Raw genomic sequence first — 25352 nt, 5'->3', positions numbered from 1 at the left:
TTTTCTCTGCATTGAGGGCAACAAATGCTATCTAGCTTTTTAGGTTTCTTACCTATCCTCATACCTCCCTTGTGTGCTCTTGTTTTATCATGTGATCAAAGTACAATCCCCTTGTTGGGTTTGCCTTTGATCTAATGTCCACATATGAGGGGGAACATATGAGTTTTGGTCTTTTGGGCCAGGCTAACCTCACTCAGAATGATGTTCTCCAGTTCCATCCATTTACCTGCGAATGATAACATTTCGTTTTTGTTCACGGCTGCATAAAATTCCACTGTGTATAAAAACCACACTTTCTTAATCCATTTGTCAGAAGTGAGGCATCTTGGCCAGTTTCCATAACTTGGCTATTGTGAATAGTGCTGCAGTAAACATGGATGTGCAGGTGCCTCAGGAGTAACCTGTGTCACAATATTTTGGGTATATCCCCAAGAGTGGTATTGCTGGATCATATGGTAGATCAATGTTTAGATTTTTAAGAAGCCTCTAAATTTTTTTCCAGAGTAGTTGTACTAGTTTACATTCCCACCAGCAGTGTAAGAGGGTTCCTTTTTTCTCACATCCTGACCAACACCTGTTGTTAGTGGTGTTGCTAATGATGGCTAGTCCAACAGGGGTGAGGTAGAACCTTAGTGTGGTTTTAATTTGCATTTCCTTTATTGCTAGAGATGGTGAGCATTTTTTCATGTGTTTTTTGGCCATTTGAATTTCTTCTTTTGAGAAAGTTCTCTTTAGTTCACTTGCCCATTTCTTTATTGGTTCATTAATTTAACGAGAATTTAGTTTTTTGAGTTCCCTATACATTCTGGTTATCAACCCTTTGTCTGATGTGTAGCTGGCAAATATTTTCTCCCACGCTGTGGGTGTTCTCTTCAGTTTAGAGACCATTTCTTTTGTTGAGCAGAAGCTTTTTAGTTTTAGTCCCATTTATCTAAGCTATCATTCAGTTGCTGTGCTGCTGGAGTTCCATTGAGAAAGTTCTTGCCTATACCTATTAATTCCAGAGTATTTCCTACTCTTTCCTGTACCAACTTTAAATTTTGGGGTCTGATATTAAAATCCCTGATCCATTTTGAGTTAATATTGGTATAGGGTGGTATACATGGTTCTAGTTTCAGCTTTTTGCAGACTGCTAACCAGTTTTCCCAGCAGTTTTTGTTAAAGAGGTTGTGTTTACTCCATCATATATTTTTAGCACCTTTGTCAAAGATAAGTTGGTTATAGTTGTGTGGCTTCATATTTGGGTCCTCTATTCTGTTCCACTGGTTTTCATGTCTGTTTTTGTGCCAGTACCATGCTGTTTTTATTGTTATTGCTTTGTAATAAAGTTTGAAGTCAGGTATCGCGATACCTCCAGCGTTGTTCTTTTGACTGAGTATTGCCTTGGCTATTTGTGGCCTCTTGTGTTTCCATATAAATTTAACAGTAGATTTTTTCAATCTCTTTAATGAAAGTCATTGGAATTTTGATGGGAATTGCATTAAACATGTAGATTACTTTTGGGAGTATAGACATTTTTACTATGTTGATTCTACCAATCCATGTGCATGGGAGATCTCTCCACTTTCTATAGTCTTCCTCAATCTCTTTCTTCAGAAGTTTATACTTTTCCTTGTAGAGATCATTCACATCATTTGTTAAGTTTACACCTCAGTATTTGATTTTTTTGAGGCCATTGTAAATGGAATTGTTTTCATATATTCCTTCTCAGTTTGTTCATTATTAGTGTATGGAAATGCTAATGATTTTTCTATGTTGATTTTATGTCCTGCTACCTTGCTATAGCTCTTGATGGTGTCTAGGAGCTTTTGAGTAGTTTTTTGGGTCTTTAAGGTATAGGATCATATCGTCTGCAAATAGGGATATTTTGACAGTTTCTTTACCTATTTGTATTCCTTTTATTCCTTCTTCTTGCCTAATTGCTCTGGCTAGGAATTCCAGTACTGTGTTGAATAGGAGTGGAGATAGTGGGCATCCTTGTCTAGTTCCTGATTTTAGAGGGAATGGTTTCAGTTTTTCTCCATTAAGTATAATGCTGGCTGTAGGTTTGTAATGTATAGCTTTTATAATGTTGAGGTACTTTCCTTCTATTCCTAGTTTTCTTAGAGTTTTTATCATGAAATGGTGTTGGATCTTATCAAAGTCTTTTTCTGCATCTATGAGATGATCAAGTGGTTTTTGTCTTTGCTTCTGTTAATGTGGTTTATTATGTTTACTGATTTTCATATGTTGAACAACCCCTGCATTCCTGGGATTAAGTCTACTTGGTCGTGTTGAATAATGTTTTTGATGTGTTGTTGAATTCGGTTTGCCATTATTTTGTTGAGGATTTTTGCATCAATGTTCATTAAGGGGATTGGCCTATAGCTCTCCTTTTTGGAGGTATCTTTGCCTGGTTTTGGGATAAGTGTAATATTGGCTTCATAAAATGTGTTAGGCAGTTTTCCTTCCCTTTCTATTTCATGGAACAGTTTAAGGAGGGTTGGTATCAGTTCTTCTTTAATGGTCTGATAGAATTCAACAGAGATTCCATCAGGTCCTGGACTTTTCTCTTTGGGGAGACTCTTGATTACTACTTCAATTTAATTTTGTGTTGTAAATCTATTCAGGTGATTAATATACCCTTGGTTCAGTTTTGGATGATCATATGTATCTAGAAATCTGTCCATTTCTTTAAGATTTTCAAATGTATTTGAATATAGGTTCTCAAAGTAGTCTCTGATGATTTCCTGGACTTCATAGTGTTTGTTGTTATCTACCCTTTTTGCATTCCTAATTCTACTAATTTGGGTTTTTTCTCTCCTCATTTTAGTCAGGTTTGTCAGGGGTCTGTCGATCTTCTTTATTTTTTTCAAAGAACCAAGTTTTTGTTTCATTAATTCTTTGTATTTTTTTTTTTTTTGGTTTCTATTTCATTGATTTCAGCTCCTATTTTTATTATTTCTTTCCTTCTATTTGTTTTGGGATTTGCTTGTTCTTGTTTTTCCATGAGTTTGAAATGTATCATTAGGTCATTGATTTGGGGTCTTTCAGTCTTTTTAATATATGCACTCATGGCTATAAACTTTCCTCTCAGGACTGCCTTTGCTGTGTCCCATAGGTTCTGGTAGGTTCTGTTTTTATTTTCATTGCCTTTCAGGAACTTTTTAACTTTCTCTTTTATTTCATCAATGACCCATTGTTCATTAAGCAATGAGTTATTCAGTTTCTACCTGTTTGCATGTTTTTTGTCTTTGTTTTTGCTGTTGAGTTCTAGTTTTATTGCATGATGATCAGATAGAATGCATGGTATAATTTCTATTTTCTTATAGTTGCTGAGGCTTGCTTTGTGCCGTAGGATATGATCTATTTTGGAGAAGGTTCCATGGGCTGCTGAGAAGAATGTATATTGTATAGAAGTTGGATGAAATGTTCTGTAGACATCAACTAGATCCATTTGATTTATGGTATATTTTAGATCTAGGATTTCTTTATTGATTTTTTGTTTGGATGACCTATCTATTGATGATAATGGGGTGTTAAAGTCTCCCATAACCACTGTGTTGGAGCTAATATATGCTTTTAGATCCTTCAGGGTATGCTTGATGAAATTGTATGCATTGACATTGGGTGCATATTGGTTGATAATTTTTATTTCCTTTTGGTCTATTTCCCCTTTTATTAGTATGGAATGTTCTTCTTTATCTCTTTTGATCAATACAGGTTTGAAGTCTACTTTGTCAGAGATTAGTATTGCTACTCCTGCCTGTTTTCGAGGGCCATTGGCTTGGTAAATCTTCTTCCAGCCTTTCATCCTAAGCCTGTGCTTATTTCTGTTGGTGAAATGGGTCTCCTGTAAGCAACAAATTGTTGGATCTTCCTTTTTCATCCAGTTTGTCAAATGGTGCCTTTTGATGGGGGAATTAAGTCCATTAACATTAAGTGTTAGTACTGATAGGTATGTGGTGATTCCTGTCATTTAGTTGTCTTAGTTGTTTGAAGGTTTGATTGTGTGTACCTAAGTTGAGGTTACTCTCTACTTTCTTGCTTTTTCTTTTCTTGTAGTTTAGTGTTGCCTGCTCTTTCAGCCTGCTGTTGCTGGAGGCTTTATTTATGCATATCTCAGGATTGAGCTGAACACTCACCTAGCCCTGCAGGCTTTGTTTACTTAGAGTTCTCCTGGGTGCAACCTCCACTATTACAAGCTTCCCCTTTCCAAGCACACTGGGGGAGGTGGCACTACACCCACTTTCTCTGGCTGGTGTGTTTATTTACAGTTCACTTGGGAAGTGGGCCTTCCCCTCCTCTCCTGTGGAGTTTTCCTCCCACCACTGCTTTTACAAGCTTTCCTGCTGGTGATTGCTGAGCAGGTGCCACCGCTCCTGCCTTCTCCAGCCATCTTGTTTATTTACAGTTCTGTGAGTGATTTCCCCTCCCCCCTCTTGGGCGCACAGGGTGCCCCGCCTTCTTTGCTATGTGTCCTTTTTTTGTTGTTTATTATTCAGTTTCTCTTTTTTCCCTGAGTGGGGGTTGGTCTGTCCAGGGGGCTATTCTGATCTGGCCCAGGGTTGTCTGTGGAGTACCACATGTCAGTTAGCTCACTTTGTGGTCTGCGTCTTCCCTAGCTGTCTGGGAGCTGGCTTCTTGCAGCACAAGAGCCCTCCTGGTTTCTCCATTTAATGTGGAATGGGAATGCTACATGCAGGCTGGGGGTGTGGAGGAGTCAAAATGTTCCCTCTTCTCAGTGGTTTATCCTGTAAGGTGTATCTCCAGCGTCTCTCTAAGATTTTATTTTAGGAAGCATGCTTTCTGCTTCCTCCCTCTAGTCACCATCTTGGAATCCTCTGAGCAGTAGTTTCTTAAATGTCTATTATATGCAGGTTCACTTGGGCCTTCAAAACCATAGCCTTCCCCCTTCCTCCCATTGCTGGGATAGAACCTAAGTCCTTGTGCATGCTAGGTGAGCACTAGACCACTAAACCATATCCCCAGCTCCATGGGCCTTGGATACAAAAAGGAAAATGGTGTCTTTGCCCTTTGAAACTCAGTATAGCCAGAAACACACAAAAAACAAGAATGTACTTCCATTTTTCCCTTCCTGCCCTTTCAGTTATCATTATAATATGTTTTGCTTCTTTATGTGTTATATAAAACTTTAATGTAAAGTGTAAATACTTTTGAATTAAACAGCCAATAATCTTTTAAAGATATTTAAATATTGAGGGAAAGTCTTTTACATTTACCCATTTAGTTACAATTTTAGCATTCCTCATTTCTTTTGTGTATCCAAATTTCCAAATATTACCATTTTCCTTCTGCCTAGAGTAATTCATTTACATTTCTTCTAGCACACATCCATTGATGAATTCTTTCACATTCATGCTTTGGAAATAATCCTGATTTCTCATTTGCTTATGAATGGTTTCTTTTTAAATTTTTATTTATTTATTTATTCTCATATTCTTGTTGTGCTGGGGGTACATTGTGGCATTTACAAAAGTTCTTATAATATAATGCAGCAGGGAGGAGGGACAAAAAAAGAAACAAGTCTGTGTTCTGGTAATGTAGCAAGGAGGAAGGCATGGCATAGCAGAGAGATAAAACATAAAGATCTAAACTTGAAGGTCATGTAGCAGTAGGGGTGAAGTAGCCAATAGGGTTACATGTAACCATATTTAGATTAAACCTTGCTTTTTGTTTCTGTAAATTGCTTGCAAGGTTATATAAGGTGAGACTCTTTGTTCTCAGGGCTCAGTCTTTAGATATGAATCCACTGAGTTGCTGCCAGCATGCTAATACACGTTGCTTCCCAAAAAGGCTTAGTGTCCCATGTCTGTGTTTGAGATTCCTGTAACATTTATGAAGGCTCATCTGGGATTCGGTATCCCTGGCCCATTGTGAAATGCGGTCTCTCAGGTTTAGGGAGTGGGGTGAAAGTATGTGAGACACTTCTGGGAATCAGGGAGGTTGAACTTTTCCTGGGAAATAGCCACAACTGAGAATAAGGGATGGGCAACAAAAATTCAGTTCCAAAGAGGGAGACTTACAAGAAAACAGATGCATCATTCACCATTCCACTGGATAGCCCTTTGGGTATAATTTTAAAGTTTTTTCTTTTTTTGAGAGTGCACTCTAATTTGTGTGTGTGTGTGTGTATGCATGTGTGTGTGTGTGTGTGTGTGTGTGTGTGTGTATGAACTTGTTTAAAGCATTGGGCAAAATTTACTTTGCTCCTGAAATTCCATCTTGTCTTATCTGTGCTTGAGGTGACTTTTTTTCTGGCATGCTTAATTTATAAAACTTTTGTGTGTGTGTGTGTGTGTGTGTGTGTGTGTGTGTAAGCATCTTCAAAATGGTTCTTAAACTGCTGTTGTAAGTTTAATGTGATATTCAAGGTAACAGAAAACCAGGGTGTTTGTTTTAAAGATCTCTGTTATAAACTGCTTAAGCTTTATACATGTGAATATGTAAACATCTTGAGGATGGTTCTTATTATAGAGTCAACGTAAAAAAAATTACTCTGTTCTACTGATACTTTCATGAAAACCAGTTTTCAAACTAATTTCAATCAGGTCTCACTAGGATGCAGGCATTCAGGGGTTAACACTCTAGCTCAGACCAGAGGAGAAAAAAAGGGGTCCACAGCCTACAGAGGGACCCTTTTGTTCTCTGGGGACAGCCTTTGGCTATGAATCCACTGAGGCACTGCTGGCATGCTAATAAACATTGCTTCCTAAAAATCCTTTGTGTCCTGTGTCTCTGTTCAAGATTCCTGTAGCAATATCATAGTTGAGGAATTCGCTCACTCTATCATTCTCCTTTATCCCTTCTTCCCCATTCCTGGCATAGTTTTGACAGGTCTCATTTTCCCATGTACACACATGAGTACAGATTTCTTGCTCTGTATAGAATTCTAAGTAGACTTTTCTTTTTTTTTTCCGTATTTTCAAGATGTTTCTGTGTTCGCTCCTCTTTTTTTCAACAAGAAATATTTTGTCATCCCATCTTTGCTCCTTTGCAGGTAGTCTTTAGCTTCATATAAATGAATGTATGATTCATTTTATGAAAAACTACAGAAAAAATTTCCAACATGGTTGTAACATTTTCCACTCACATGGTATATTAGTATTTTGGTGATTTCACATCCTCACTAGCATTTTATATCATCTTTCTTATTAATTTTAACTATTCTAGTGGGTGAATAACCTCTTCTAATTGTGGTTTTAACTTGAATAGTCCTGACGTGCTTAAATGCTTTTTTAAGGGCTCATAGGTCATTTATTTATTTTCTTTGTCAAGTATATATTCATATTTTCTGCTCATTTTTATTAGTTATTTTCTCTTGCTAATTGAGTTGTTGAAGTTGTTTGGATATTTCAGATATAAGTCCTTTGTCAAATATGTTATTTAAATAGTAATTTTAATTATGTATTTTGTTGAACAGATTTTTAAAATTTTATCTTATGTTTTTCTTTTATTGTTAATTATTTATGGCTTTTGTTTAAGAACTCTTTGACTACTCTCAGCTCATGAGCATATAATTTCAGCTACTAGTTTTAGGTCTATGATCTAATGCAAAACATTTTTTGTACTGAGTTAGTTATTATCCAAGGCTCATGTTTATCAAGTTGTTCTAACATGATGTGTAAAGGAGAATTTAATTTCCTCATTACATTTATTTACTACTGCTTTAAAATTAATAATAAAAATTTGATTCTATTTCTGGCTTCTTTATTGCTTCACTAACATATTTGACTGTGTTTAGGACAAACACTGACTTGATTATCATATCTTCATTATAACTATGGGGTAAGTGGGTTGAGCATGCTAACTTTATTTTCCTTTTTCAATTTTCATTGGCTGTTGTCTTTGAATTTTCATATAAACCTTAAAATCAGCTTGCTGACTTCCCTAAGAAAAACCAGCTATTATTTTAATAAAAAAATTATTTTGACTCTACGGAATAAAATGTTCTTCATTTTGTAGCTTCAATTTCTCTACTGGAATGATTTAATTGTTCTATTTTTGCATTTTCCTTTAAATCTTCAAGCTCATTCATAATAGCTATTTTAATGTTAGTGCTTGGAGTTTGTCATTTTTCTTAAAAGTTCATATAATATATAAATTCATTTGAACATCATGCTGTTCTTTTCTAGGACTTTGTTCTCTCTCTCTCTCTCTCTCTCTCTCTCTCTCTCTCTCTCTCTCTCTCTCTCTCTCAGAAACCCTAGGGCTTGAATTTAGGGATTAACTCTCCAGTGGCGGGGGCTCTACCACATAAAATGTCTCCAATATCTCCATCCCATTTTGTCTAGACTATGACCCTTCTATTCTATGCTTCCAGCTGGATCTTCTACCACCATTCAGCTTTTTTCCATTGAAATGGGATCTGTTTGCCTTGAGCCTCAATTCTCCCATTCTCGTCCTCCAGGTAGTTAGGATTATAAGCAGGAACCACTGGCACCAAGGTACAGATTTTTGAAGCATTAAGTCCACTCTCTTCTCTCCAATAATTTGCCTCGTAAATTCCAGGCTTCTTATTATTCCCAAATTCTGACCACTGTGTCCTCAGTAGGATAAGACCATTGTACTGTGTTTTGACTAATCCTCCACACAGCAGTCTAGACTTGCCTCCAGTCAGAAATCCAGAATAAGTTGAGAGCTTACTTCATTTGGTTTACTTCTTTTAAGGTCATAAATCTATGCTGTTTTCCTGTGTCCAAAAACAGTTACTTCATGTGTTTTATCCTTTTTTACAGGTGTTTATGGGAACTAGAAGTGGAAGTCTTCCTGACCTTCATCTATATTGGCAGATTTTAAAGATTTTAAACTGCTTTTAGACTTACAGAAAACAAAAGGTATACATACAGTTTCAATGTATCCCACATCAAGCTTCCTCCAATGTTAATATCTTAGACACTATAATACATTTATCATATCTAGAAAATAAATGTTATCTTAGTAATATTAACCAAGATAGCTGTCTTATTCAAATGTCACCATTTTTAACACTAATATCCTTTGGAAGGATCCCAGTAAGAACTCTACATTCATTTTCTTATTTCTCCTGAATAGTTCCTCAGACTTTCTTTGTCTTTCATTACCATGACAGTCCAGGAGATTATTGATCAGTTATTTTGCCAAATGTCCTTCTATTTGTGCCTGTCTGGTGTTTTTACATTGTTAAGCTCAGTTCTATTTCCTTGGGAAGAGAATTGTAGAAATGGCACTCTGTCATTCTCAGTGCTCAATATCACATGGTTTAGGATGTCAATATGTTTTTTAAAAAATTATTAGCATAAATTAATTGTACAAATGAGGTTCATTGTGATATTTACAACATAGTATAATATACTTTGACCAAGTTCACTGCATACATATTACTTTTGCTTAACTACCCTCCCTTTTCCTCCTTCCTTTTTAACAATTTTTGGTGGATTTTATTGTGCTAGATTCATACATTTTTATGATGGACTTCTATAATATTCACCCATCACACACACTCCTTCCCTCCTCTTCCCACCTTCCAATTGCCCCAAACAGTCCCCCTTTTACACTCAATCATATCATATTATTTTTTAGGTCTAGATTCCACATATGAGCAAAAACAGGATATTTGTCTTTCTGAGTTTGACTTACCTTGCTTAACATCCATTTTCGTGAAAATGACACAATTTCGTTCTTCTTCATGGTTGAATAATACTCCATTGTATATGTGTACACTTCCTTTATTTAATCATCAATTGTTGGGCACCTAGGCTGATTTCATATCTTAGCTATTGTAAATATTGCTGCTATAAACATAAGTGTGCAAATATTTCTCTGTATTTTTATTGACATCCCATCAGATACATGCCCAAGAGTGATATAGCAGGATCATATGATAGTTCTATTTTTTGTTTCTTGAGGAACTGCCATTACTGATTTGCTTGTGATATTGACCTTAATAACCTGATCAAGGTAGTCTCTGCATGTCATTTCTACTGTAAAATTATTATCATTTCCTTTATAGTGAGCAGACATCTCAAATGAGATACTTTTTAGACTGTGCAGGTATCTTCTCTCCTTAAACCCTTGCCCACTGATTCTAACACCCAACAGGAGATCATGTGTGCTATAATCAGTACTGTTGTACTTGCTTAATGGTGATTTCAATTTCTTTCCTGATTGACATATCTATTAATTTCAATTAGTTTAAAAGAGGAGCTTCACATCTCATATATATTTAACCAAATATCTATTTGTATTGGTATATACTCAAGAAAATTTCGTTATTTTTAGGTTATAATCTAATATTGTTATTGTCATGCTACTCAGAGATTTTCAGTTAGGAACGCTTTCAAGTTGGCTTCTATGTTTTTCAACAACCTCCTTTTATATTTCTGTCCAATTTCATTTTTATGGTTACACATGCCTCTCTTTGTTTTCCCTACCCCTGCCTTAGAATGAGCCAGGGATCTCTGGTCCCTTTTATAGTAGAATGATGCTGAGAAACCAAGATTTGGGCACAAGATGTGGTAATTGCTACTCAGGAATCATTATTCCTACAGCCTCTCAGCAGACAGGGTATTAAAATATTTGTATATTAGCCCATGTATACACACATCTATTTTGTATCTGTGTCTTGTATACATATAATGAGTTTTTATTGATATCTCAGATTCTAATTCAACACTACAGAAATTAATTTAGTCTTCCTTTTCTTTACTTATAAATGCTTTTTCTAACAGAAAGAAGCCTTATTTTTATTATCTATATCACATTTACTTTTTTGTTCAAATCAAGTATACACATGAATGAGCTTGAGAATGTCTTAACTAAAAATGAAAAATGCATTGACTAGATGATAGCATCAGTACTTAGCTCTTTTTGGCTTTATCGTTACAGTATCCAATCACCTGGCTGTTTTCCAAAGTTGTTTATGTTAGTGCTTTCCTCTCTGTGTTAAGTATGATTATATTATTCCTTTTTATTATTGGTAATTTCATTTGTTAGTGTTTGTATATAATGTTCGATTTCTGTCAAATCCTAATTGATTTTAACTTCATTTATAAGTGTCTGTATTTCTTAATGAAGTATTTCTTTCTATTGTTAATTCATTTGTAGACACCATCATGTGCACAATAGGTACCTCCATAAGATTAGCTGTCATTGATCATAAGGATGTTTGAAAAAATATGTATCTGGATATTTAAATTAGAGAAACTACATATGTCTCTTACATTCCAAGGTTGCTTTGTGTGTTTATTCAGGTGGATGCCTCATATTTATTCACATTTCTCTACATACGAATTCATATACAGTGGTTCAAATGTTTCAAATTGCTGTACATACCAGAGGTTATCCTGTTCATATGTACTCAGTTTAATTCTTGAAAGTAAAAGGAATTTAATGCCTCCATATGGACATTAAATCTGAGGCACTACTATTTGTCATGATGTTGTTGATGGCCCCTTTACTGCTCATGTCTTTTTTGTTATTGTTGCCAAGTAACTGAAAAACTCATGCAGCATTGCTGAGGAAAAGCCCTTTCCCTATTAAGAAGGAAAAGATGACAACCTGCTGTGTGAACAATAGGGAAACTACCCTTATCATTCTCAGTACAAACACTTCATCACTAGGGGTGCATCTGTACAAAAAAATTCTTTGAAATTTTTCTGTAAAATATTCTGTTCCTGTTCAGTGACATGAAACGTTTAGAGCTTTTAAAGAAAAAATAATATGCTAACTGGCATTAAAATGGAGATAAAAGTCAAAAAATGTTTTATACATCTGTCTTTACCAAATACTTGGTATCCAAGGATTCCACATTAGGTGAGATAGAAGTAGTTTTTACTATCACATGACACCTTGCCCTGCTTAATTCCAGTAAAAGAAGCCTCCTCTCAGGGTGTTGTAGAGAAGGATAAAGAGTCTCAAGTCAGATCAAAGGCCAAGTTGTGATTACTATGAAAAGAAGGGGATTGCATACTCTTTTATAGTGATTTATCTTCTCAAGATATAATGTCTCTTTTGAAATATTTGCTGCATGAATGTCAAAAAATATATCAGATAGTAACATAGTATCAGTAGCTCAACTCTATAAAAAATAGCCTGTAATGATGGTGCTTCATGAAAACACAGATACCAGCTCTTTCAAAACATGTCTTCTTAGAATTCCACAGCAGTTCCTCCAAGAATAAAATCAGTTACTTAAACCCTTGTCTAACATTTACTACTTTTTATAAGGAAAATCTATTTTTTCATATAACAGATGTAAGAAATTGATGCTTTTTCTTGTTTGGCAAGTGGCTCAAGTTGTAAGAGTACCTGCCTAGAAAATCCAAGGCTCCAAGTCCAAACCCCAGTATCTCCAAAGCAAAACAAAAATAAAAAACGAAATTGATGTTTTTATATTTATCATCTTGACTTATATTTTGTTAATAGTGATAAGATACTCTTGCTCTGTTATTTAATGGAACATTTTATGGATGTGTTTTTCTGTACCAACAAGCAAAGAGTATTAAAGGAATTTAAAATATATAGCAAACCTGATATGTTGCTCTTAGAAGCATATATTCAACCTTATATGTTTCTGGGAAAGCATAGTGGCATCTTACTAATGCAGTGTTTGAGTTCCTTGCATATTTTGGGTACTAGCCCTTTTTCAAGTGTATGGTTCACAAATATTTTCTCTCAATCCATAGGTTGTCTCTTTACTCTATTGATTGTATTCATTGCTATGCATAAACTTTTCAGTTTGTTTTAATATCATTTGTCTAACTTTGATTTTGTTGCCTGTACTTTAGAGTTATATTCAAAAAATCTTTGCCAAGAACAATGTCAATAATCAATTTCTCCTATATTCTTTTCTTGTGGTTTTACCAGGTCTTATGTTTAGGTCTCTAATACATTTTGAATTGACATTTGTATATTGGATGTTGCAAGGGTTCAATTTCATTCTCCTGCATATAGATATTTAGTTTTCTAGTAGCTATATTGAATAAAGTGTCGTCTCCCCATTGCATGTTCTTATCACCTTTGTTGAAGAGTATGTGTACGATAAATGCATGGATTTATTTCTGGGCCCTCTACTCTGGTCTATATGCCTGTCTATATACTGGTATTATACTTTTGTGATTACTAACACTTTGTTGTAGATTTTGAGGCCAAGTAGCCTTTAGTTTTATTCCTTTTGCTCAAGACTGTTTTGGTTATTCAGGGTCTTTAAAAAAAACAGAGTGGTAAATGTACAAAGGATCTGTTATTTCTCAAAAAAGACATATGAATAGATAGAGTATATGAAAAAATGCTCAACATCACTAATCATTGGAGAAATGCAAATGAAAATCACAATGACATATTACCTAACATCTAGTAAGATGGCTATTACCAAAAAGAAACAACAAATTTTGGTGAGGTTGTAGAGAAAAGGAAATCCTTGTATATTACTGGTGGGAGTGTAAGTTAGCACATCCATTATGGAAAACAGTAAAGAAATTCCTCACAATTTAAAAGGAAAACCACTATATGATCTAGCAATTCTCCTACTGGGTATATATCCAAAGGATTTGAAATGAGAATGGATAAAGGAAATGTTATATATGTATCACAAGGGAGATTGTGAATTCAAATCTGACATGGGCTACACAGAAAGACCCTATCTCAAAAGGGAAAAAAAGCCACAAGGAAATCTTATTCTTATTATTTTGGACAACGTGGATAGGCATAAAGGATATTATGATAAGTCCAATAAACCAGGAATAAAAGAACAAATGCTGCATGATCTGATTTGTGTGTGAAATCTAAAAAAGTTGAACTCAGAGTAGAGAGTAAAATGATGGTTACCAGGGCCTGAGGGGGGAAGGAATCTTGAGGCATTGGACAAAGGATACAAAATTTGTTACACTGAATGAATAGGCTCAGGAGATAAATTGTGTAAAATTGTGATTATACTTACATATTTGTATCATAGACTTAAAAATTACTGGGAATAGATTTCAAGTGCTCTTGCCATTATAAATGATAAGTATGTGAGGTAATTGATATATTAATTAACTTGATTTAATCATGCTGTATACCATAAATATATATAATTTTAATATTTACCAATTAAAATAAATATAAGAACACAGTCTGCTTTTCCCAGGAATAGCTAAAACCTTATCTTTTGCATTCCACCCCAAAAGTTAGTCAAATACCAAGCAACTATTAAATTATAGCATTGAATAAGAACATGTTTGATCATTTAGAATATTTCTGAACAATCAAACTGTTCTTGTCATTCATGTACAAATTCTTAAATTATAAGAAACATGCTATTCTGTAGAAAAGAGGTCACTTTTCCTGCTTGTGTTTCTCTCCAATTGCTAAAACTATAGATAAGATATATTTGTCAGATTTATCACTAATATTTTTGTTATTAATGTTCCTGTTATATAACAATGCCATAGGATCAGCAAGCAATTCTGAATCTGTTATAGAATACAAGACAAAAGTTTTTATTCCATTTCTCAAAATACTATAAGGTCATAAATGCAAATAATATAAGAGTTTCAAACACATAGCAGAGGGGGTTTGGATAATTACAATGCCTGGTATATATATATATATATATATATATATATATATATATATATATATATATATATATAAATTTCAATCAATGTTTGGCGCCTCGAAAAAGAAATACTGCATATAACAATAAGTGCATTCACTTACAAAACAAACACTTACTGGTATCAAAGGGAAGAACTTATAAGATTCTTCTATTTTACAGATGTCAAGCTTTAAATTTTTGATATCCTAGTAACTAACATTTCATTAATTTCATCTTGATGTTTGCACACATGTGTAGTTTTATTATCAGAAATTTGAACAAATATGTGATACAGAATTTCCTAACTGTTTTTCATAGGTATGATAATTTAAATTAGTTTAACTCCATCAGGGTATTTAAGTAGACACTCACACATAAATTGCATATAAATATATACAAGATGAGTGTCCTCTCACCTCAAATACACAAAAAAAATAAATCAACCATTAAGACCAGTAACCAGGGATGAATTCAACTATGATACATTCTATGATCTTTTGTAATTGCCACAATGTACCCTCAGTACCTCAACAATAGTATGATGATAAAGTAAATATATAAGTAAATAAGAAATAAATGAATAAAATAAAAAGAAACTTGCCAGAATAAAAAAGACTAGTAACTAAACATACTCAAGTTACATATTCAGGGACACTGGTAGGAATAGGTTTATAGTCATCTTTGAGCTAATATTTTATTTCTCCAGGCCAATATCTAAAACCAAACTCTTGAAGGTAGATTCTTCCTCACAGAAAGGCTATCTACTTGATCTATTTAAAATTTTATGAATGATGTTCATTGATATGAGTGGTTTTCTTCTGAAATTATGTTTTTCTATTAAATAACCTATTGCAGGAATTGATATCACTTAGAGTAAGAATCCAGTAGAGTTTGTGAAAGTTTTTATTTGTATTAATGTAGTATATATTTTTCCTTCATGAAAGAAAATTGGTGCCTTTCATTATCTAACACTAACAAAAACAAAAAGATTTAGCAATTTATTGGGCATCATGGTGATTGTAGTTAATAATATATATTTCAAAATTGCTAAAAGAGATTTTCAGTGCTATTACCATAAAATATAAGTAGTTTTGATACAATGCTTGCCTTATAAGCACAAGACCCTGAATTCAATCCCCAGTACCACAAAAATGAAAAAATAGGTGAGTTGATGGATATGTTAATTAGTTTAATTTAATCATTCAACAATGTATACATATATCAAACTGTAAATATGCAATTATTATTTATTAATTAAAATTAAAACTTAAAAATAAAATGATTAAAGTGGTAAAAAATGAATTACAAGAGAGATGAGTTGAGAGATTTTGTTCTATTATCTACCATAGTGCAGAAGTCTTAAGTTAAATTCTAAGATTTATTAATTTTATTTTGTTAATGGTCATGGAAGCAGAATTCAGCTCATTTGTATAAGCATAGAACCTACACAAAGAGGAGGAATAAATTCAAGTATAAAGAAAATATGAATTGAAAGAGTAAAAATACTTTTATTGAGCTAAAATTCATTTCCAGAAAAAACATATGTCCAATATTATTGCTGTATGAGGTGATGAATAGATACAGCATATAGACTATAGACTATGTGAAGATTTTCGTAATGTCTTTTCACATTTGAAATGCTTAAAATGATATCTACATAGTTAAGAATGGAGTGTAGATTTCATACATTAGAAACTAATATATACACATATTTGGTACATTGATTTAAGATGTTTTGGCAGCCAGTTTATGAAAGCACAAATCAAACTATTGTAAATAATAAAGAATTTTATTTCTTTATATAACCGACAGTGAAATTTTAGTTCAGGCTTCAGTTTTGGCATAAGCAAATAACTTTTGCTTCATTTTCCTTAAATTACCTTTTTGGGGGAGGTACTGTTACTTTGATTTAAACTCAGGACCTTGTGCTTGCTACACAAGCACTCTATCACTTGATCCACAATCTTGACCCTTTTATCTTTAGTTTATTTTTCAGTTAGGGTATCACTTTTGCCCGGATTGACCTCAGAAGTGATCTACTTACCTCTGCCTCATGCATAGCTGGGATTACAAATGTATGTGCCACTATGTCTGACCCTTGAGATTGTCTTCACTTTATCCATGGCCTATCTCCCTGTTTAATCTGGTAGCAACATGATTGCAGTATTTCTGGCCCCATAAGATAAGAGGCAGTTATTGTGTTCTAGCACTCCCAGAAACCTTTACTTCATGCCACCTCCGAAATTCGTTTATGTCCCTTGTCCATTTTTTCCAGTATCTTAGGCTGGTAACACTCATGCCAATGATATTTGTGGAATCAGCTTCCCCTGAGTCATATGGAATGTGAGTATTGAATATTTGACCTAAATAAAAATTGTGTTATGATTTATTGATAATATTTAAATTTTTGATGGACCAGTAAATATGGTATCAAGCAATAAAATTTTATTTTACATGCAATCTGTCTGATGGCTGTGGTGAATGTGTATATACATCTCAGTTTATTACTGTTTCATATGTTTGAAAAATGAAAAATTCACTGAATCAAAAAGAAAGAAAATATTTAATTAAAAGTAAAATGAGTTCTAAATTTGTTGTGAATATATTCTGTGCAAGAAATTTTTGATGATTTCCTGCATTATATGACAGTATCAAGACCAATTATTTTAAGTCAGGCTAAATCATTCTACATTGAAAGTACTGCAATAAAAGCTCTTCAATTTATAGATATTTTACATAGAGCATATGCTTATTAGACCTTGAAATAATTTAAGTAAAATTCATTTTTCATTATGCATTAAAATTCTATAAAATTTCTTGAATGATACTTCCAACTTGGTTTGTCTTTACAAGATTGGCACGTTAAAAAAAATGATAGTTATCACCCTGTTCACACATACATTCCTTACCTTTTTATATTTTGTATCACACTGGTTTTGCCACAGGAGAAGGATTTCTCTAGATTCCTCAGTCAGTTGGTTTCAAGTGTCACCTATCTGTGGGAGACAATATCAGAAGAAAGGGTACTTTTCACCCTGTCTGCCTGTTGATGGGGTGTGTTCAACAACAGCTGCTTTTTCTTTGTGTCTCCAGATCCTATAAGCATTGATTCCAATTTCCACCAGGAAACTGTGGTTTCTGGGCTTCAGTAACTCTACCTCCTCTCTTCTATACCTTCAACAAAAGCATTACAGTAACTTTTTAGATGGCTAATCTCAGATTGCCTCATATCCTATTTGGTGTTTCAACAATTCCATCAACCATTGTCAAAAGTATTCTGGAGTGTTTCTGTTTTCAGTCTAGAAGATAATATAACTGGTATATAATTACACAAAATTTTCTTTGTTATCCATACTTAACTCTCTGTTACCTGCACTAGTGGCATAAATATTTCTAAATCCAATGGGCATATTTCAGTTCACTGGATATTTCTGCTTCCACTAACACTAACTACTCTTTTTCTTAAAATATTATTTCTTGTATTTTTGCCATGCTGATCCTTACTGATTTCTACTTCTTTGAACATCTTGCTTAATATCTTTCATGCGAATATTTTAAAACAATATTTTTTCTCATGTATAAACTTTTAACTCTATAAATGACTTTATAACATATAGATACACAAACAAGGCACTAGCTGTATAAGAACCATTTAAAATAATTTTTACCTAGTTTAAACTTAAATTCTTCAGTGTTACCAGAAAAAATACCTTAGGATTTTTGCATCTGGCAAGAGACTAATTTAAGCAGGATGTAAAGAGTAGTCATTTTTTTGAAAAAACTTTGAAGATATGTTTACCAATAAACTATAAAATACCAGAACTCTCATACACTGGTCAAACAAGCTGATACCAAAAGCAACATGCAAAATAAAACAAAATAATATAAAGGAAGACAATCTGTTGAGTGTTAGAAAGGAAACATCTTAATATGAACTTTGTAATCAATACAGAGTTAACTACCAAATTCAAATCACACCATGATACTTTTGGATGATACAAACGCACAGCCTGTGGTCAGTTTTCCCTAAGACCTATGTCTTTTGTTTGCTGTAGTGAGGAGATGTGGGCAGAAACTCAGCATTTTGTGGCTGTGAGGGAAGAGCCAGCAGCATGTGTACACATCAGGCCATGGGACTGTAGTCAGCTTGTAAACTGAGGGAGAACAAGTACATTTTCTAAGAAGATCAAAATAAACCAACAACATTAATGTCTCAAATGATTAGATACAGAAACAGAGATAAGGGAGTAAACATAAAGACAGAAACCATACAAGTGAGAGTCATGGCTTGGATATTGATAAATTATATCCTAGACTGCTGATGTTAACTAACAGAATTGCTTGGAACACACAGCAGGGCTGTTGGTGACCTGCATGCAGCCCCTGGAGCCCAAAAATAATAGGTTCAGTCATTGAGAGTTAATGACACACATAATTTAGTATTCTAGGATTAATCACCTTTTAGTACATCCCAATAAAAACTTAAGGTTCCATCATCCCATCTGGAAGGTGAACTTTTGTTTGGTTTTGGTAAAATTTTGTTTCAGACTATAGTACCAAAAATCCCTGAGAGTTATTTTGATAAAACAGAAACATATTTTTAAATATATTAGTACCTTGAATTTTAACCTCAGAAAACTCATTAAGCAGACTTTAATCCATAGCCAAACAAATCACACATATGTAAACTTATAAGCCTTAAGACCTTAATTTGTATCTTGCAACAGCCTTTGTAAAAACTCAAATTTAGAAAACACTGCTTTTAATAAAACTTTTAGCATCCTTACACCTTAAAAAAATCAGGAAGAAAAGTAAATTAAACTATCTTTTATAATAGCAATGTGTAAGAACACACGAGTTAATAAACCTAATTATATAAGAGTAAAATGTAAATTACACTCACAATAGAATGAAACAGATTGAGATTATTGTCCAGAAATTTTCTTTTAGTCCTAAGCCAGAGGATAGTTATGCCTAGTTGGGTTTAGAACTTTAAATAATTTTTGAGACAGTTTTACACATCAACTTTGTAAATGTATTTTAAGAATTTTCCTAAAGACATCTACACACACACACACACACACACACACACACACACAGATATTTTAAACTAGGCATGCCAAAAATGTCAATTTAAGTGCACATAGATGAGCTCAAAAAAGTAAAAATTATCCATGTCTATCACCCTGTACTAGGATCAACTCAAAATGGATCAAGGACCTAAATATCAGACCTGAAACTCTGAAGTTACTACAGGAAGGAGCAGGAAACACTCTGGAACTAATAGGTATAGGCAAGGACTTCTTCAGTACAACCCCAGCAGCCCAGCAACTAAGAGAAAGAATGGACAAATGGGACTTCATAAAATTAAAAAGCTTCTGCACAACAAAAGAAATGGTCTCTAAACTGAAGAGACAACCCACATAGTGGGAGAAAATATTTGCCAGCTATACATCAGGCAAGGGACTGATAACCAGAATATACAGGGAACTTAAGAAACTAAACTCTCCTAAAATCAATGAACCAATTAAAAAATGGGCAACTGAACTTAATAGAAGTTTCTTAAAAGAAGAAATTCAAATGGCAAAAAAGTACATGAAAAAATGCTCATCATCTCTAGCCATAAAGGAAATACAAATCAAAACCACACTAAGATTTCACCTCACCCCTGTTAGAACAGCCATCATCAAAAACACCACCAACAACATGTGTTGGTGAGGATGTGGGGTAAAAAGGAACCTTAATCCACTGCTGGTGGGAATGCAAGCTGGTACAATCACTCTGGAAAAATATTTGGAGACTTCTTAAAAATCTAATCATAGACCTGATGTATGATCCAGCAATCCCACTCCTGGGGATATACCCAAAGGAATGCAACACAGGTTATTCCAGAGGCACCTGTACACACATGTTTATTGCAGTGATATTCACAATAGCCAAGTTATGAAAACAACCAAGATGCCCTACCGTTGATGAATGGATCAAGAAAATGTGGTACTTGTACACAATGGAATTTTACTCAGCTGTGAAGAAGAATGAAATCTTATCATTTGCAGGTAAATGGATGGAACTAGAGAACATCATTCTGAGCGAGGTCAGCCAAGCTCAGAAGACCAAAAATTATATGTTCTCCCTCATATACGGGCTTTAGATCTAGGGCAAATGCAGCAATATGGTTGGACTGGGACCAAATGACAAGGCGAGAACACATATGGGTGATATAAAAATAGGTATAAAACCCAAAACCTGAAAGCATTTGATGTCCCCACTCCAGAGGAGCTAATACAGAAACCTTAAAGCAACAGAGGTTATCATGAGAAGGGGACCAGTAACCAGGGAAAAGATCAGTTGGTGATGAATCAACATGGGTCATAACATGTGTACATGAAAACAATGCTAGGACTCTCTCTGTATAGCTATTCTTAACTTGACTAGCAAAAACACTTTGTCTTCCTTATGCTTGTCTCTTTTCTCCAACAAAACTAGTGATAAAGGCAGAACAGGACCTGCCTGGAACTGAGGGTCGAAGAGGGCAGAGGGTGGGGGAGGGGGACAGGGGGGAGAAATGACCCAAAAAATGTGTGCACATACGAATAAATGAATAATAATAAAAAAGTAAAAATTATGTGGCCACAAATAGTAGGAGACACACTAAGACATCCACAGAAAGCACACAATGGCACAAAATAATCACATTAATTCAGAGTGCAATTTTAAACAAATCATTTCTTCATCATTTTTTAGTAGATTACTCAGATAGATTCTTAAATACCATATAACAGATCTTTAACACAAACACCCTATTCTTTATCCAGTCCTTAATAGATCAATGTATTAAAAACAACATGTATAAAAATTATATTAATTTATATAATTTTAACCACAAGTTAGTTATAAGTTTCCTAGAGAATGGCAAAATGGCATCACCCATGAATTTCCTATCCCTGGGGAGTGGCAAGATGGTGCTAGACTTGTGGTGGCTTTATCATGGTGGCAGCATTTCCTGTGACCACATAGTCTCTATAAAAGGGCTTTCAAATGGAACACAAAGACATGTTACATGCAATATATAGGTTCAAGATAGCAATCTGTTATAGGAGTAAAGACATCTCCCCCTGAGAGACAGGTGTTACTGCCCATATGAATTAGTCATCTCTTTTTGGATTATCGGGATCAAAACACTCCCAGTATTTCTGGATACAACCCAGTGAATATGTTGGCTTCCCTATGCTGGCTGGTGGAGAGAGAGGGAAAGAAAAGGGGGAAAATTGCCCTTTGAGAGTGAGTGAGATCTTTCCAAGGTCCTCAAGACATCCCTCTTATATCAAGGAAGTCTCAGTTGCATGTCCTTTTGACCTGGCTTGCCCTAAAGACCCTCAGTGGATGTTTCCATGTGAATGAGTGGCAGGGTAACCTGACTTCCTACCATTCTCCAAAGGGCCAGTCTCTTACACCCCTATATGAGGGTTCCTAAATGGGATGTTGATTCTGAATGCTAACCCAACTACTATCCTAATAAAGAGACCAAATAATTGAAATAAACTAAGTTAGGATTTGAACTCATGGCCTCACACCTCCTAGGCAGGTATTCTACTACTTGGGCCATTCTCTGTTTCCTTGTTAGCTTCCCTAAAGAGAGGACACTTAGAAACTACCTTTAGAATATGGCAAATAATCCCATTAATTCCATCAGTGAAGGGTGTCAGATGCTTACTGGTAGACCTGGTGTATCTGTCCCTGAGAGAGGGGAATTTGACCTTAGCCTGAGCACTTCCACAAACCCCTGAAGGCCATGGGGACAATGAGAATGCAGGTGAGAGTTGAGACCAGGTACCCAAGACAAACAGAGGCATGGTGGGTAGACAGGTAAGGGAACAGGACAGGGGAGTGAGAGGATAAAGGCTGAAGATGCATGGCAGCCACAGGAAAGAGGGGTCTGGCCTGAAGCCTAGGGCCTTCGCTGCCAGAACTGGTGCATTTAGCTTCCCTGGGTGTTTGCACTGGCAGTAGTGGAATGGTGGCCATGGAGCCTGAGCCATGCAGGTAGCAGCTCTTGGAGTGACATGCCCAGTACTGGGGCCACTTTTTGACTGTGCCACTTCCTCTGGCCCACTAAGCTTGGGGTTCCCAACAGCAGTGGTGTGGTCCCAGTCTGTGCTGAGAGATAGGGCTAGAGACCAGAGTGCGGGTGTGTGGGTGCCTCTTCTGCTGCTACCACTGCTGGCAGGCCCAGGTTGTTGGCTTCCTCGCCCCTCGTGCTGCATGCCTCCCACCCTCCGAGCCTTTCCTGCTGGCCCCAGGTGCTGCAAGCCTCCTGGCTGCTAGCTATCAGCTAGGCTTGTGCTGATAGGCAGGGCTAGAGACTCAGTGTATGGGCACACATTCCTGGTTCCTCTGATAGGTAGCAGGTAGGCATAAGCAGTGGCCACAAGAGGAAGACAGGAAGAAATCATGTTAATTCATCTTTCCAATTCCATTAATCTCTATTTAATATCAGGTAGCCAGAGGTTATCACAGGATGCTCTAAAATTAGCCAGTACACTAAAGCTTAATTTACCCTCTACTCAAGAGTAATCCATGTTCTAAACATCAACTATGCCTAGAGCAGGGAGGTTTCACAAATGAATTTAACAAACCAAAAGTCAAACCCAGGAGCTAGACAGAGCAAAGGTTAGGAATTTCAAACAGAAAATTTCTATCAGTTAGAGAAGGAATTCATAGATTACTCCATGTCTCTCTTAAAAAAACAATGATCCAAATCCAGGAAATCACCCCAGGGGCCAAAATGATCCCTTCCTATTTTAACAACCTTTTCAGCCACCCCTTGACAACATGTATTCCTCCAACTCTCCAGTACAACACTAGGAAACGGGGACCAACACTTTCAGTTTTTGCTTCCATTTCCCACATAGGGAACAGGAATTGTCTCTCTCCTTCTCTCCCCGCAGACCCTGTTGTTCTCACTCTAGAGACAACCCACTCTTAGTCTATTGAAAGTGTATTCTTTTTCTAATAAACTTTGGAAAAGATACTGCTGGACTGTGAAGAGGACGGAGGAGGGATGAAGGGAGAAGAGGAGGTGAGAAGGGAAAAAGGCACCATAGTTTTAGGTGGCCTACCCCAGAGGAAAACTCTGAGGTGTGAGCATTCTCCACCAACCCTAAGCCATGGTGGGGGGTGGTATGTTGGGCAGATGGATACTGCTGACTCCTGTGTCTCACAGCTGCATTACTGAGGGCAGAGCTCAGCCTGTTCCCTTGGCTATGGTTGCAGAGAAACAGAGGAGAAGAAAAGAGAGTAGAAATAGAGACTGGGGGTTCACCATTTCTCCTGGTTGGCTTCACCACATGTTGGCAGTAGGGTGGTGTCTGTGAACAGAAGACTTCCAAATTCTTCATATCCCACAGGGAAGAATCCATGGCAGGACATGTGGGTGTAAATGGAGTTTATTAAAAGTTAGGGAAGGTAAATAAAAAAGGAAGCATAGTGTGGCACAGGTGGAATCTGGAGACAGAGAGTATGCTTCCCTTCCCCAGGTGCTTTAAAACTTATGCTGACCTATGGGAAGGGAGGAACCAGGTGATTCCCATCCAATAATCAATGAGTGGGGATTGGCATGGTTCCTGGGCCAGTGAGGCCAGTCTCTGAGCCAGAGCATGATCAATCTGAAATATATTATTTTTCTATGAGTCCCAAACTTTCTCTAACTCCAGCTTGCCTCTTGATGATGGTTCTGTTACTAGATGGGTATTCTCTGGGAAACTCTGTTCAGAAGACACCTAGGGTTTTTTTCCTTCGTGGAAAGACTTCAAGCATGATGCAGAAATATAGAGGGAAGGTTATGGAGAAAGCAATGATGGCCCCTGTCAAGTGGGGCAGAAGACCATGAATCTTTGTTTAAAGAGCCTTTTATAAATTCAAAGGGCAAAATGCAGGAAGAATCTGGGTGGTCTCTGTGGGAGGAACTATGTTGATTGACAGATTTGATTCACTGTGTGCATGCACTTAAGCCAGCTCTTAGGTATTTTAATTATATGCATGAGGTATGATCAATACTCATGGGTTGTTTTTGAACTCAGGCTTTGTGCTTGCTAGGCAGGTGCTCTACCACTTGAGTCACTTCACCAGCCCTTTTTTGTGTTAGGTGTTTTCAAGATATGGTCTTGTGTACTATTTGCTGGGGCTGGCTTTCAACCACAATCCTTCTAATCTTTACCTCCTAAGTAGCTAGAATTACAGGTGTGAGCCCCCAGCACCTGAATCAATATTCATGTTTTAAACAAAGGTCTTTTACTTGAGAGATAAACAGGGGCAGGGCAGAATTGCCACAAAGATTTTAGTCTTACATGTAATTTATAACTGCAAAGAATAGCACTGGGCTGAGATAAGGGGTTTAGCATGAAATGTGCTGAGAAAAGTTGTGCTTCATGATGCTGGCCACGTCAGAGTCCCAAAATCACTATTGTTATCCTGCCTCAGTTCTGAAATCTACTTCTCCACCACTAAATGTATTCTTGTTCTTCCTAAAGCATACAACCAGAAATTTGTCAGGTAATTTTCCAATTTTGACTTAATACATTTTAATTTCATGAAATACACAGACACCAAACACACTAAACACAATAAGCCTACTCTTATTCTATTGATTATCATGTGGACTTCACCATAACCACCTAAACACCTGAGACAAAACTGGGATTCATTCCTGTATCTGTACTGATTCTTGCCTCATGTTATCCATGACTGTATGTATTCATCTCCCACCTATGTAACCAGTAAGATATTGCACAAATGA

At 35.8% G+C, this 25352-nt stretch overlaps 1 long non-coding RNA gene across 2 annotated transcripts in view; it reads left to right on the top strand.

Annotated features, from left to right (window-relative positions):
* The window catches only part of LOC141419715 (uncharacterized), a 59055-nt gene extending 46328 nt beyond the window's left edge, over nt 1–12727 (top strand). For both annotated transcript variants that reach the window (XR_012444332.1, XR_012444333.1), the window contains exon 5: nt 8739–12727. This is a non-coding gene — a long non-coding RNA (uncharacterized lncRNA). The remainder of the gene's footprint in view (nt 1–8738) is intronic.
* Nucleotides 12728–25352: the final 12625 nt, after the last annotated feature.

The sequence above is a fragment of the Castor canadensis genome, chromosome X (genome assembly GCF_047511655.1).
Source record: "Castor canadensis chromosome X, mCasCan1.hap1v2, whole genome shotgun sequence".
NCBI classification, from domain to species: domain Eukaryota; kingdom Metazoa; phylum Chordata; class Mammalia; order Rodentia; family Castoridae; genus Castor; species Castor canadensis.
The sequence above is the reverse complement of the archived record's forward strand: the minus strand, read 5'-3'. Positions and strand labels throughout refer to the sequence as shown.